The sequence below is a fragment of the Triticum dicoccoides genome, chromosome 3B, assembly GCF_002162155.2.
Source record: "Triticum dicoccoides isolate Atlit2015 ecotype Zavitan chromosome 3B, WEW_v2.0, whole genome shotgun sequence".
NCBI lineage: Eukaryota > Viridiplantae > Streptophyta > Magnoliopsida > Poales > Poaceae > Triticum > Triticum dicoccoides.
Window position 1 is genome coordinate 848359710 of NC_041385.1, and position 16225 is coordinate 848375934.

General features: G+C 50.5%; 1 pseudogene; it reads left to right on the forward strand.

The window, feature by feature from the left end:
- Positions 1-385: 385 nt before the first annotated feature.
- LOC119282655 lies at positions 386-1013 on the forward strand (annotated as a pseudogene).
- Positions 1014-16225: the final 15212 nt, after the last annotated feature.

The window sequence follows — 16225 nt, forward strand, 5'->3', positions numbered from 1 at the left end:
CTTGGATATGTATGTTGTGTATCCTATCTATACAAAGACCGAGTGTGTGTTTATCGTGTTTGTATCCATTTGATGCTTCATTTTGAGTCAACAAAATTCATCCTTTGTGGAAAAATCACATTGATGCGCGTGCATTTACGAGGGCCACCAGTTTATCCTCCAGCCCGAAATAAGGGACGTGGTTTTAGTGTAAAGGAGTAGTAAAAAAATAATACGAACAAGGACGCCAGATCGATCAGGTCAGTCACGCGCTTTCTTCTGCCACCGATCACTCTGCTTTCAGTTGTGCAATGCAATCGGTATGCTTGTCCATTGCCACCCACCATATATACTTACTTCATCCTTTTCTCCGGAGAAGGGATGTTACCCATCGATTGTATTCATCATGGCAGCGCTCCACCTTCTGTTCCTCCTTTTCCTTGCTGTCGCCGCTAGCAGCAACAACCTGACCAGCCGCTGACGCAGCAGGAGGTCTGCATGGCGTCGTCTTCTTCCTCGTGCCCGGACGACGTGGAACCGAACAAGGAGGAGGCCACCGTGAGTTTCAGACACTGTGCTCGCACCATCAATGTCGACTTCGTACTCCCTGCTAGCAACAGGGCAGTCGCCGCTGGGGACGAGGACCTGCAGCTGCGGCAGGAGGCCATGGCGAAGGCCATTACGGTGCTCTCCCGCCACAGCACGGAGACCACCGACGCCGAGACGCTCAAGCGGGCGAGGGGGTGGTGAACTTTTTTTTTTTGAAACGGAGGCAAAAAAATTGCCTCATCGATTAATTAAGAAGAAGAGAATTGCCTAATTAATTTATGGAAAATCGGGCGAAAACCGAGGGGGCGGTGAACCTCGAGGCCCAGCGGTGGAAGCCCATCTTTAGGGCCGTCAACAGGGTGCTGGAGAGTGGCGCCGACGACCGCACCAAGGAGGAGGCGTTCGCCGCGGCCAAGGTGCAGCTCAACAGCGAGCTCGGCCAAGAAGGTCCGAACGCCCTCAAGATCGACTTCGAGTATATGTGATGTCTGTGATGTCGAGGAGGTTGCCTCGCCCGTTGGCAACCTCTGCCTTAATTTCTCTTTCGGCCTTAGTGTTCCCCAGATTTATGTGGTTCGTCCGTGCGTGGCCGCCTGTCGTAGTTGACGGATCTCCACCATTATTTTCCTTCCACTTCGTACTCGACGCCTTCTGCTGTGGAACGTTTGTGATTGTGCTTGCATTTCCTTAGTTAGCGAGGTGGGTTGTTTTCTTACTCTCTTTGTTCTCCCTGTGCTTCTTCCATGTGTGCAACCATGCATGTCTGATTAGTTTACTAGATACTCACAGGGACATCAACTGAAATACAAGCAGAAGTTGCCATTGCCAAATTTCACATAACTACTTTTTTTGACGTTAAGCCTTTTTGCTTCGGTCCCGTACGTACGAGCGCCGACGAGTACTTTCCGTGTATTCCAGCTGGCCGATCCTTTGGCCAACGCACGTACGTGCAGAAATAAACAGGCAAGCAGCAGGAAGCTTCACGTCAGCAAGCTAGACCAAGCAGCTGGATTGATGGCACAACTCGTTGGAACTGCAACACGCGAGAACACGGCGAGATGATGGCAAACAGGGCCGTTTCGGTCCCGTACTTTTTATTACTTTTCGGATCTCACGGTACAACAATTGCAAGGGGTGGTTACATATCTATCTATCTTACGGTACAAGTAATTACCACGTTAATCAGAAATTAGGAGCCGTTTACCTGGTGTGGGACCAAGTTATTACGGTGTAGATCAACCCATCTAATACTCGGCCACCTAACCATCAATCAGCCCATACAAAAAAAAACATCAATCAGAGCCCTAGCGCAGCTGGCCATCTCCTGGAATCCAACCAACACAATGAATCAGAATAATACGACATACCAAGTTATCACGGTCAAGATCAACTTATATATATATCCATCTTTCCCTACTAATAAAGCAGGGAGTGCTTCTGGTCGTCCGTCGTCGGCCTTTTTGCAAAGAAGTCCTTCAGTTTCTGAGAAATTAACCCGCACTCCTACTTAAAGTGTGCTACCGATGAATAACGTTTCGTTTTGTTTTGCAGAAAACCCCCTGCCACCATCGCCACTAATCCATTGCCTGCCTCCACCGCCGGGCACGCGCCGCCGCTTGCCTCCGGCGTTCACGCCACTAATCCATTGCCTGCCTCCACCGCCGGGCACGCGCCGCCGCTTGCCTCCGGCGTTCACGCCGCAGAAGCCAAGGAGACAGCCGCATCCGGCTCCTTTTACCCTATCCATCTCCCCTGCCCTCGGCTTCAACGGACCAATGCGGCGCTGCTGGATGAGGCGGAGCGCGGAGGGGAACGACCAGAGGTTGGTCGCCGTCCAGCAGAGCAGCAGGACGCGCCTCGGATGGCAAGGGCGGCCTCCGTGGGTTGAGGACATATTGCAGGCGCCGGCTGCTACCGCTCTGCGGGATGGCGACGGCGGCATGCTGGACCTGCCACGGTTAGTGCGGTCGGTCGTGTGCGAGGAGTGGACAGCCGAGGTGATTGGCGTGGAGCTGGTGCGGAGGAGCGGACGCCCAGGTGATTGGCGTGGAGCTGGTGCGGCCAGGCGTCTCGCCGAGGAGGAGATGGACGCACTACTGCAGGCACCGGCGAAGCAGAGGGTGGGAACAGAACAAAGAAATTATTCCCGCAAGTGAGGGAGCAAAGGAAAAAATAAATTCTCCAATTATAGGAGGTTACAATCAGCAGCATCTCATTCTTCCATGAGGAAATCCGATTACAAAATAATCGGCATGATTCCCATGAAACATCTTCAGTGAGGAAGAAAGCTGAGATGCGGATTGGATAATAAGGAACGAACGCGAAGGAGTCCTGGTCGCCGTCACCTATAGCCCGAGCAACATCTCAGCCGCCATCGTGTTGCACCAGATGCTTCCCCTCGTGGCACCCACACTTCCACCGGCAGGGGCCGGTTTGCCCGCACGCAGTGCGGCCCAGTGCCGGTCGCAGGGGAGGACGAGCCGCGACGGCCAGCTAACTCTGAGGCGGCGGTGGCGCGACGATGTCCGGGTGGTGGCAGCAACGGTGAGGCTCCCTACGCGTCCTCCCTGGATGGCCAATGGAAAAAGAAAGAAGTGAGAGGCATGGGAGGAAGAGAGAAAGAAGAAAAAAGGAGGGTGTTGCAGGGAGACGCTAGAGCTCCGGTGGGAGGAAGGAAGAAGGCGCTCGAGGAGGCTCAGTGGTGGCCTCTATATCCGATCTGGATCGAGAGCCTGCGGAAGGGGAGAGAAAAGATGAAGGGAATCAAGGCTGGGGAGAAAAAAAGACATGGGAAGAGACGAGGATGAGTCGCTGAGAAGATAAGGTTGGAATTGGAACAGCGGTGCGTGGGGCTAGGCGACACGCGTCGCCCCGCACGAGACAGCTGCCGGAATCGTTGTCTTGCAATGGACACCCGGAAGCACCACTCACGGTAGGATTAGATTAGCTTTTATAAACAACTATTTATTTATTAGACTAATAAAAAAAGAGGTGGTACAGAGGAACGAGGCAGCCATCTTATACATCCTACTGACCCAAATGTTGATGCTATGGAGAAGTAAGAACAATTGCATCGAGATAAAATTACCATGGAAGTGTTGCATATATGATATTTTTATTGTCTGATGGCAGTGCAACGGTTTATCTGCCGGTGTGATATGCTTTGTCATGGCATCGACAAACTGATCTACAACGTTGTACTGAAGTAGGATAAAAATGGCTTGGACATTAAGCGAAGTATGCAGCATTTTTATTATGTGTTATCAGTAACTTAACATAAGTGTTCATGTATCATTACGATGGTTAATTTACTGGTAAGACATTTTTATTGTGTTATGTCACTAACTCAACATAAGTGTTCATATGTGCTCTTTACTTCAAAAATTCTCTCCAACCACCCGTAGGCCGTAGCAACGCACGGGCATGTTTCCTAGTATTTAATCAAGAAATACAAGTATATCTTCTGTGTTTTTATTTGCACCTTTCCTTCTTTCTTATTCTTTCTCACGATTAAGGAGGCCAATGGTTTGCACCGTTCCTTCGTTTCTATTCTCTCCCTTGATCAAGGAATTCAATTGTCATACGGAGCCTAACAAGAGTCCTGTTTTCACCTAAAAAAACTAGAGTCCAGTTTTTGTACGCAGTACTGTTGTTTAACAGAAAAAATAGATGGAATAAAATCTCAGCCATCAACGTGGTCTCCTACATCTTTTCCTGGGAAAGAGCTAAAGAAAAATGAGAAGGCGTGGAAGGTTGGTTGACCACGCGGAAACCACCTGGAAGTGATCGCAGTTCAATTTAAATGTAATTATTTTGTAGGATTACGAGGGCAGCACGGGACCCTCCGAGATGGTGTTCAACAACATGGAAGCTTGGGCCAGTGTCAAGGATCTCCCCCTTAATAAAAGAACTGATGATTCTCTTTGTGATTGGCTGGGAGAGATAGTGAAAGTGGATTTAGTCATGTGAATAAAGATGGGACTGCGAGATGTTGTTGCCAAGCCTGGCTGCTCTCTCTCTCTCAGCTCATTCACGGATAGAGGTAGGAGAAAGGAGACGACGACTGGAGTAGAGACACAAAAAGTTTTGCCGGCCGGCGCACGGAGTGCCGCCGCGGGCGCTCGAACACCCGAATCCTTTTCTCTTTCCTAACTCACAGCCGTACATAAACAGTCCAACTAGTACAACTTAAATAGCCTATCGAGTTGCTACATGCAGCCCATGATCCACAAGACTCGGCCGCCACTCCTGCCTCCTCGCACGTAGGAAACTGCAGCTAACGCAGCCCTCAAGGAATGGTCCTTATCTGCCCATGCATGCAACGGATGCACGACGCGCGCGCCACACGGACGATGCGGCCAGCTCCAACGGGCGCCGCTAACAGCCTGCTGACCATCTAGCTACATGCATCAAGATTAATACTAACACGAGAGACTAATAATTTTGTGTTAGAGTTAAGATTACAGTGTATGAGCCTCTGGTAAGGGGATTCTTCTTCGCATCAACCCCACAAGACAAAAGAGATAAGTGCAGATTTGGTTCGATTTTACTTATGAGAACATCCGGCACTTCTGTTTCAAGTGTAGGAGGTTGGTTAATGCGGCGGGAGGATGTGAGCCTCCAGTTGATTCGTTGTCCCAGTGGGGAGAATGCTTGGGTGTGGCTCCCCAGGTCGCAGCTCAACCATGAAAGACAACGGTACATGGACGGCACCCATTGGCAGTTTCAGTAGGGATAACTCGAGCAGGTCTGAATCAGAGAAGGGCGATAAAGTTCATGCCATCGTCAGAGACCTACCTACCAAACGAAATTTGGACAAGGAATTTACCTCATCAAGTGCTTCCTGCACTGCTGGAATGCATGCGAGGGAGTAGGTAAACAGAAACCGGTGGAAAAGAATAATACAGACCTAAGGCAGCGCCTGGAGGAAAAGAGGGAGAGAAAGATAAAGGCGCAATCTACAGAAGATTTTTGCTTCAGATCCTACTCAGTTAAATAGGGTGCAGCCAGGTTACTACAGTCCGGGGCATGGACACATAATAAAATGTCTACTGAAAGATTCTTTATATTCAAGGTGTTATCCATGTTGCGTATGTGAGCATAGGTAGTTTTGTGTTAGTAATAAAAGGCTTTCTCAAATTTTCATCCTTTTCAACGAGAGTTTTTACGGTACCCTATGCTGCTAACAGGCGAGGAAGCGGTATATTAAAATCTGACCGCTGATTTCCCGAGGGTAGGATAGACATAGATTTTCTGTCATGGAAACCTTAGCGACGTCGTCGGTCAGCGGATATTGGCGATGGGAAACCAAGACGGCAAGCTCCGCCTGCATGTGCCACAAGGCCCACAACTCCTCCACAGTCTCATTCGACCTCCTGCTCTGGTTGCTGGACGGAGGCGCCCCCTGAGCCGTCGTCCTCGACCACGACCTCCTCCTCGAACTCATCTTATTCGTTCCCGTCGTTTTCATCTACAGTAGCGTCGTCTCGCTGAAGCCGGCGCCCTGTCCGCCATGGACGAGTCACTGGAGCTCGTCTCGCATGCACACACCCAGCCACGCGCGCGCCCGTTCGCGCTCCACGCCTGCAGCAACAGCCGTCGTGCACGCCCCACAGCACCGCAGCAGCTGCTCGTTCGCTCCCGCCTCCCGCACGCAAGCAGCCCCGCCGTAGCTGCTCGTCCGCTCCCGCCTCCCGCACGCAAGCAGTCCCGCAGCCTCGGGTCGCCTCGCCACCGTCCGCGGACAGCGTGATCCGAAAGGGCAGGCTGGGGCAGCCCGCAGCCCGCCGCCATGGTCTCGCCTGCCTGGCATGGCCGGTCGCCGTCGTTGGCGAGCAGCGTGCGCCAGGAGGCATCGGATGTCCGGAAGGCCTAAAAGTCGGTTCGAAGGTGCTGCACCTTGCCGGCCCAGCCGGCCTCGTCACGGCGGACCAGTCCCCAGAGGGCGAGACGGGCGAGCTGAAACTATTTACTCCCAAAATGCCCTAGCGATTTGTATACTGGAGGACGGGAGAGAAGTGGTGCAAGCTATACCGCTCGCGATTCTATTGGCAAATTGAAGCAGTATAGATCGATCGTTACCATTAGATTTGAAGAATGGATGGCTAATATTTGACGCGGGGTACCATAAAAGAGCTCTTTTCAACAGCCTGAGATGATTGGTTAGATACCGGTTAGTTTCTTATTGTTCATAACCATGACCAGAAGCGAGGTATGTGCTCTGTGTATTATTTTTAACTGAAAATAAGAACTGCCCTATTATCATAAACTGTTATTGTAGTTGACATCTATGTGCTCTGTGCGAACTTTAGCAGACACACACCATGAGCAGATAAAGTTATTTTTTCTTTAAACAGAAATATCGTCTTGCACACATATATTTCCAATCCCATATAATGAAAGATATCTTGAAGCAAGGAACCATGATGTATGATCAAATACATGTTATATAATGGAAGAAGGGTATCGTCTAATTATTTGTGATATCAGATTATATAAGGCATGTCTTTCTCTACATGGATGGGATGATCATGAAGATATCATGTATATACGTTATGAACTCTATTATCTTTTATGTATATCATATTTTCCTCAGATATCATTTTTCAGTCATATACTTAATGAAAACTAAAAATTTTGTGCAACAATTTAGTCTGCGGGTAGCCATTATTTCTTTTCTATTTCAGGAAAGGTCAATTAAGTCAATAGACAGACAAATACAATCTTTTTCTATATACATGCTACTTGAAAACATATTTGGTACCTAAACATAATTCGATGTTGTAAATACACATGATAGACTCTGCGTCACTTCATAAATTAACTGAAACTATTTTGTTAGTACACAAAATGATTTTGTCTTGAAACGCCTGGAGGAGAGCCTCTCCTTTTTTACAACGATACATATTGTTCTACTCTTCCACACTTCTGTAAGAATCCCAGGGTACGTAGTGTATTCATCTTTCTTTAGAAATATTTTTAATGCCAATGGATCGCTTTGTCCTATCTTTATATGAGGTTATAATCAGTGAAAGTAGATTTCCAAAAAAATTACCAATGTCCTCTTTGCTAACTTGGGACTCCCTCTGTAAAGAAATATAAGAGTGTTTAGATGCTCTTATATTTCTTAACGGAGGGAGTACATATTTTTCTGGTTGCTGAATGAATAATTTTCTCACACTATTGTTGGCCAAATAAACGGGTGGCCCCTGAGGGAGTCATGGATAAAGGGGTATTCGGACAGTCGGACTATATACTTTGGCCGGACTGTTGGACTATGAAGATACAAGACAGAAGACTTCGTCCCGTGTCCGGAAGGGACTCTCCTTGGCGTGGAAGGCAAGCTTGGCGATTCGGATATAGATCTCCTCCTCTGTAAACCGACTCTGTGTAACCCTAGCCTCCTCTGGTGTCTATATAAACCGGAGGGTTTAGTCCGTAGGACGGTAACAACAACAATCATACCATAGGCTAGCTTCTAGGGTTTAGCCTCTCTGATCTCGTGGTAGATCAACTCTTGTAATACCCATATCATCAAGATCAATCAAGTAAGAAGTAGGGTTTTACCTCTATCGAGAGGGCCCGAACCTGGGTAAACATCGTGTCCCCAGCCTCCTGTTACCATTAATCTTAGACGCACAGTTCGGGACCCCCTATCCGAGATCCGCCGGTTTTGACACCGACATTGGTGCTTTCACTGAGAGTTCCTCTGTGTCGTCACTACAAGGCTAGATGGCTTCTCCAACCTTCAACCATGCTGTCCCGGGTCAGACTTTTTCCCCCGAACAGATCTTCGTGTTCAGCGGCTTCGCACTGCGGGCCAACTCGCTTGGCCATCTGGAGCAGATCGATAGTTACGCCCCCGGCCATCAGGTCAGGTTTGGAAACCTAAACTACACTACCGACATCCGTGGAGACTTGATCTTCGATGGATTCGGACCCGTGTCAGGAGCACCGAACAATCACGACGAGCATGACCTTGGTCTGCAGTCGGACAGTATTTGGGACATCGCACCTGCCACAGCTCCGGACTTTGTTCCAGAGCAGGTCGTGCCTTCTGAGGACGGGTGGATGGACCCCACCCCGCAGACCGCACACTCATCAGCTTTAGAGCCGAATGCAGACTCCTCTCCTAAAGGGATCTGTATCTCCGGACCCCCGGACTCACCTCCAGTCGTGTGTTCCGGACCGCGCGCATCCGAGCCCATCGAATCCAGCTGGGCTCCGGTTATGGAATTCACCGCCACAGATATCTTTCAGCACTCACCCTTAGGAGACGTGCTAAATTCATTAAGGTCTCACTCTCTGTCAGAAGACTCCTCGCCGAACTATGTTCGGTCCGTGCGGGATACGGAAGACGAAGAAAATCGCAACCCACCCACCACCCACTTTATAGCCACTGTCGATGACCTAAGAGACATGCTTGACTCCGACCCCAATAACATCAACGGTATGGACGTCGATGTAGGGGACGATCTGGAACCACCGCCCACGTGGCGCTGGACAGCCACTTCATCGTACGACGTCTACACGGTGGACACCCCCAAAGAAGACAATGGTGACAAAAAGGACACAACGGAGGATAAACCCCTCGGGGCAAAGCAAAAATGACGGCGTAAGCGCCGCCTTAGGTCCAGTCACAGTAAAAATAGCGATAACAACTCAAAGTAGGATGACACTCCGGTTGATTCCAAAGGCAACAACGACCATAGGGACCCAGCGATGGAGCAGGACAAACTAGGTCATGCCGAACACAGCCCGGAGCAGACGCCCAATCAGATAAATTCAGAGGGCCGAACTCATCATGCTACCTCCAAAGAAGAGAACAGTCCGGTTGACGATGCGTTCATTGTCCCGGAAGAACATTCGGAACAAGATAACCTCCGCAGAAAACTCCTGGCCACAACACGGAGCCTGAAGAAGCAGAAGCAAAGGCTTAAGGCCGCACAGGACACGCTCAACCGAAGATGGAATAAGGTGCTGGACACCAAAGGGAAACGTGGCGATAATCGCCACACAAAGAGCTACCCAAAGCGTAAACTGCTACCCAAATTTGAAGATGAAGCCACAACAGCCGTTCGACCCAAAAACAATACGGCTACTCAGCCGGACCAACCACCTCATGGCCGCGATAGAGCAGCCACCGATACCGCACACGATTTACGAGCGCTCCTGGACAAAAAGGCCAGTGCGGCCAGATCCATTTATGGGTCCAGAGGACATGCTCCGACGCGGGATGAGGGCCACCACAACGATCATATTGATCAAATATTAGTCCGGAATCAACACTGGGAGCAACAGCAGCCGGCAGCATGCTGCAACACGGCCAGGTACAGAGGGGCCGCCCACCCCCTGTGTTTGACGGACGAGGTGCTGGATCATGAATTTCCACAGGGATTCAAACCCGTGAATATAGAGTCATACGACGGAACGACGGACCCTAGTGTATGGATTGAGGATTTTATCCTTCACATACACATGGCTCGTGGAGGTGACCTCCACGCCATCAAATACCTCCCCCTCAAGTTGAAAGTACCAGCTCGTCATTGGCTGAAAAGCCTCCCCGAAAACTCAATTGGAAGTTGGGAGGAACTTGAGGATGCTTTCAGGGCCAACTTTCAAAGAACTTATGTCCGGCCTCCAGATGTTGACGACTTAAGTCACATAATACAGTAGTCCGGAGAGTCCGCTCGCACACTTTGGAACAGATTCCTCACCAAGAAGAATCAAATTGTCGACTGTCCGGATGCCGAAGCCTTAGCGGCCTTCAAACACAGTATCCGAGATGAGTGGCTTGCCAGACACCTCGGCCAAGAAAATCCAAGAATGATGGCAGCCTTAACAAGCCTCATGACCCGGTTTTGTGCGGGCGAGGACAGCTGGTTGGCCTGTAGAGGCACCAGCGACCCGAGTACATCCGAAATCCGAGATGGCAACAGGAAGCCACGACACACTAAGCACAAACGTCAGAATAACGGTAGTCCGGACAACACAACGGTCAACGCCGGATTTAGGGGCTCTCGACCTGGTCAAGGAAAGAAGCCATTCAAAGGCGGTAAAGAGGAACCATCCGGCCTGAACAAAGTCCTAGACAGATTGTGCCAAATCCATGGCACTTCCGACAAACCTGCAAATCATACCCACAGAGAATGTTGGGTTTTCAAGCAGGCCGGCAAGTTAAACGCCGAACACAAGGGAAGGGAAACACCAAGCGAAGACGAGGATGAGCCTCGCCAGCCAAACACCTGGGGCCAGAAACAATTCCCATCGGAAGTCAAAATGGTAAACAAGGTACACGCAACTCACACAGAGTTCGTAGCCCCCCAATTCAATCCCTGGGCAAATTGCCCGATCACTTTTGATCACAGGGACTACCCGGCCAGTATCCGGCACGAAGGATCGGATGCCTTGGTGCTCGACCCAATAATTGATGGATACCATCTTACTCGCGTCCTAATGGATGGCGGCAGTAGTCTTAATCTGATATATCAAGACACCATCCGCAAGATGGGGGTAGAGCCATCCAGAATAAGTCAAACTAACGCCACCTTCAATGTAGTGATTCCAGGCGTAGTAGCCCACTACTGGGGCTCCCTCGTCTTAGAAGTAACATTCGATTCTCCCGACAACTTCAGAAGCAAGAACCTACTCTTCAACATCGCCCCCTTCAGCAGCGATTATCATGCATTGCTTGGAAGAACGGCCTTCGCTTGCTTTAACGCAATACCGAACTACGCCTGCCTTAACCTTAAGATGCCCGGTCCACGCGGCGTCATCATGGTTAGCGGAAACACAGAGCAGTATGCGGTAGCTCCCGCTGCCGGACTCTAGGCGGCCTCTCCCACCAGAGTCCAATACACCATTTTTCAAAATGGCTCGGATAAACCTGAGCCATGGGTTGTACATTTGTCCTCATAAATAATACAAGGGGGTGCAAACATGTAACAAAAGCCCACAATTCGGCTTGCCTCATCAACAGGCCGGATCTCGAACATTTCTCGAGCATAATTAACTTTTCACACGTTTTATTTTTTCTTCTCTACAGACACTACCAGTGCGACACCCTTCTAGGATACGGCACAATGGAGACACAGACGCAGACGTGCTGCAGGGCCCCGCCCACAGGTTTCTCTTTAGATTAAGCCCCTGTGTAAACCTCCTTTATTGTCTCTTGTTGCTCGACGTCCCATGGGTATTTCATAAACCCATAAGGATACTGGCTTTCTAGGCTTTTGGCCACGACAGATCAACGCATGTACCTGGAATTACAGGGTCAAGGGCACATTCAGCCCAATATATATTATAAAGTCTGAATACCTTCAGGAGTGTTCGGCGTCACGAGTTTGGCCTTATATGCATCAGCTCCGAATCTTGTCTTTGGTCAAATGTTGGGTTAGCCCGGCTCCTTGGTTTGCTGCCTTACGTTCCGTTCTATCGGCTAAGGCGGCCAAAGGAGAACTACTGCGATTGTGCCCTGGTTATTCCGAATGAGCACCTCAGTACAGAAAGCTGAAAACTGATTGTCATGATACAGCGAAAGACTAGTCAACCACTCGAGGACTAATCGAAATCTATAGGATTCCTCCTCATTAACAAAGGACCGGTCTACCGGTCAAGTACGCGCACCGTATCCAGACGCTCGCGGAAGTACCAGGGGCTACATAGTAGCTCCACCTTTCAAACTCCTATGGCTAAGTGTAAAGTGTTACAGCTATATAGTCCGGTTGCCTGGTTCGACGTGCGATCACCTCCTTAATGGACCAAGACGTTGGATCAAGTGTGTTCACACATATTTTCTCGAACACCCCCGCGTTATATGCATGGGGGCCGAAGCCAATGACTGCTAACTTTCGCGTTATATGCATACATAAAAAGCCACACAGGAGATATTACAATACTTTCAGGCAATAGTCAAACACATAATTGTTTACATTTAACAGAATCGTCACTCAAACATGACATTCTTTGAGCACTGCGCCTCTATTCTAGGGGCACTGAGGGAGTCCTGGATTAGGGGGTGTACGGATAGCTGGTCTATAACCTTTGGCCGGACTCCTGGACTATGAAGATACAAGATTGAAGACTTCGTCCCGTGTCCGGATGGGACTTTCCTTGGCGTGGAAGGCAAGCTTGGTGATACGGATATGTAGATCTCCTCCCATTGTAACCGACTCTGTGTAACCCTAGCCCTCTCCGGTGTCTATATAAACCGGAGGGTTTTAGTCCGTAGGACGAACACAATCATACCATAGGCTAGCTTCTAGGGTTTAGCCTCTCTGATCTCGTGGTAGATCTACTCTTGTACTACCCATATCATCAATATTAATCAAGCAGGAGTAGGGTTTTACCTCCATCGAGAGGGCCTGAACCTGGGTAAAAACATCGTGTCCCTTGTCTCCTGTTACCATCCGCCTAGACGCACAGTTCGGGAACTCCTACCCGAGATCCGCCGGTTTTGACACCGACATTGGTGCTTTCATTGAGAGTTCCTCTGTGTCGTCATCTTTAGGCCCGATGGCTCCTCCGATCATCAACAACGATGCGGTCCAGGGTGAGACTTTTCTCCCCAGACATATCTTCGTATTCGACGGCTTTGCATTGCGGGCCAATTCGCTTGGCCATCTAGAGCAGATCGAAAGCTACGCCCCTGGCCATCAGGTCAGATTTGGAAGTTTGAACTACACGGCTGACGTCCGCGGAGACTTGATCTTCGACGGGTTCGAGCCACAGCCGAGCGCACCGCGCTGTCACGATAGGCATGATCTAGCTCTGCCGCCGAACAGTGCCCAGGAGGCCGCACCAGTGTCCGCTCCGACCCTTAGCTCGGAGCCAACTGCGCCAATCGAGGACGGGTAGCTGGACACCGCGTCGGGGGCTGCAATCTCTACGGCGATCGAGCCGAACACCAGCCTTGTCCTTTGCGAAGCTCGTGACTCCAAGGTGCCGGACTCCTCTCCGGACTCCGAACCTTCCGCGCCCCTGCCGATCAAACCCGATTGGGCGCCGATCATGGAGTTCGCCGCCGCAGACATCTTTCAGCACTCGCCCTTCGACGACATTCTTAATTCACTAAAGTCTCTCTCTTTATCAGGAGAGCCCTGGCCGGACTATGGTCAGCAAGTTTGGATGCGGACGACGAAGAAATTCAAAACCCACCCACCACCCACTTCGTAGCCACTGTCGATGATTTAACCGACATGCTCGACTTCGACTCTGAAGAAATCGACGGTATGGACGCCGATGCAGGAGACGACCAAGAACCAGCGCCTATAGGGCACTGGAAGGCCACCTCGTTATACGACATATACATGGTGGACACCCCAAAAGAAGGGAATGGTGATGGAACAATGGAGGATGACCCCTCCAAGAATCAGCCTAAGCGCCGGCGTCAGCGACGCCGCTCTAAATTCCGCCAAAGCAAAACGGCGATTCCGGCACGGGAGATAATAACACCCCGAACAGTGCCGAAGACAACCCCCTCAAGCAGGATTCAGCATAGGAGGATGGAGAAGCCAGCCCTCATGAGAGAGCGGCAGACAGAGAGGTAGAGGACGATAATTACATGCCTCCCTCAGAAGACGAGGCAAGCCTCGACGACGACGAATTTGTCGTGCCTGAGGGCTGGCTTATGGCCACGGCGAGCAGCCTCAAGAAAAAACAGCAACAGCTTAGAGCTGACCAAGACTTGCTAGCCGACAGATGGACTGAAGTCCTTGCGGCCGATGAGTACGAACTCGAACGCCCCTCCAAGAGCTACCCAGAGTGCAGGCTGCTACCCCGATTAGAGGAGGAAGCACCTAAACCTACATCACCAGCGCACGGCGCGGCTGACCGGCCACCTCGTGGGTGCGAGAGAGAGGCCTCTCGGCCATCCACTCAAGCCGCACACTGGCGTCGCTCAAAATATACCAAGGCACGGAGAAATGCACCAGACCTGCGAGATATATTGGAGGACAAGGCAAGGCAAACAAGATCGATCTACGAATCGCGTGGGCGCCCCACGGCACGTGACGATAACTGTCATGCCGGATATGGCAAATCCGGCCAGGCCGAACACAGCAGACAAAGCTCATTTCAGCTACGTCGTGATATAGCCCAGTACAGAGGCGCCACACACCCACTATGCTTCACAGATGAAGTAATGGATCATCAAATCCCCGAGGGTTTTAAACCCATAAACATCGAATCATACGATGGCACAACAAATCCTGCGGTATGGATCGAGGATTATCTCCTTCATATCCACATGGCCCACGGTGATGATCTACACGCCATCAAATACCTCCCACTCAAGCTTAAAGGACCAGCTCGGCATTGCCTTAACAGCTTGCCACAGAGTCAATTGGTTGCTGGGAGGACCTGGAAGCCGCATTCCTCGACAATTTCCAGGGCACCTATGTGCGACTACCAGACGCTGATGACCTAAGCCACATAATTCAGCAGCCAGAGGAATCGGGCAGACAATTCTGGACACGGTTCTTAACCAAGAAAAATCAAATAGTCGACTGTTCAGACGCAGAGGCCCTCGCAGCCCTCAAACATAACATCCGTGATGAGTGGCTTGCCCGGCACCTAGGACAGGAAAAGCCGAAATCCATTGCAGCCCTCACAACACTCATGACCCGCTTTTGCGCGGGAGAAGACAGCTGGCTAGCTTGTAGTAATAACATGACCAAGAGCCCTGGTAATTCGGATACCAAGCACAAGCGCCGCATTAACGGCGACAATGCTGAGGATACGGCAGTTAATGTCAGATTCAGAGGCTCTAATCCCGGTCAGTGGAAAAAGCCATTTAAAAGAAATACTCCGGGCCAGTCCAGTTTGGACCGAATACTCGATTGCTCGTGCCAGATACACGGCACCCCCGACAAACCAGCCAATCACACCAACAAGGATTGTTGGGTGTTCAAGCAGGCAGCCAAGTTAAGTGCCGAAAACAGAGACAAGGGGCTGCATAGCGATGACGAGGAGGAGCCCCGGCCGCCGAACAATGGGGGACAGAAGGGCTTTCCCCCACAAGTGCGGACGGTGAATATGATATACGCAACCCACATCCCCAAAAGGGAGCGGAAGCGTGCACTCAGGGACGTATATGAGTTGGAGCCAGTCGCCCCAAAGTTCAACCTGTGGTCCTCCTTCCCGATCACTTTTGATCGAAGGGACCACCCCACTAGCATCCGCCTCGGCGGATTCACCGCATTGGTTCTGGACCCAATCATTGACGGATTTCACCTCACTAGAGTCCTTATGGATGGCGGTAGCAGCCTGAACCTGCTTTATCAGGATACAGTGCGAAAAATGGGCATAGATCCCTCAAGGATTAAACCCACAAAGACGACCTTTAAAGGCGTCATACCAGGTGTAGAGGCCAACTGTACAGGCTCAGTTACACTCGAAGTGGTCTTCGGATCCCCAGATAATTTCCGAAGCGAGGAGTTAATCTTCAACATAGTCCCGTTCCGCATTGGTTATCACGCGCTGCTCGGACGAACCGCATTTGCAAAGTTCAATGCGGTGCCGCACTACGCTTACCTCAAGCTCAAGATGCCAGGCCCTCGAGGAGTCATTACGGTCAATGGAAACACCGAACGCTCTCTCCGAACGGAGGAGCATACGACGGCCCTCGCGGCGGAAGTACAAAGTAGCCTATCAAGGCAATTCTCCAGTCCGGCTATTAAATCTCCGGACATCGTCAAGT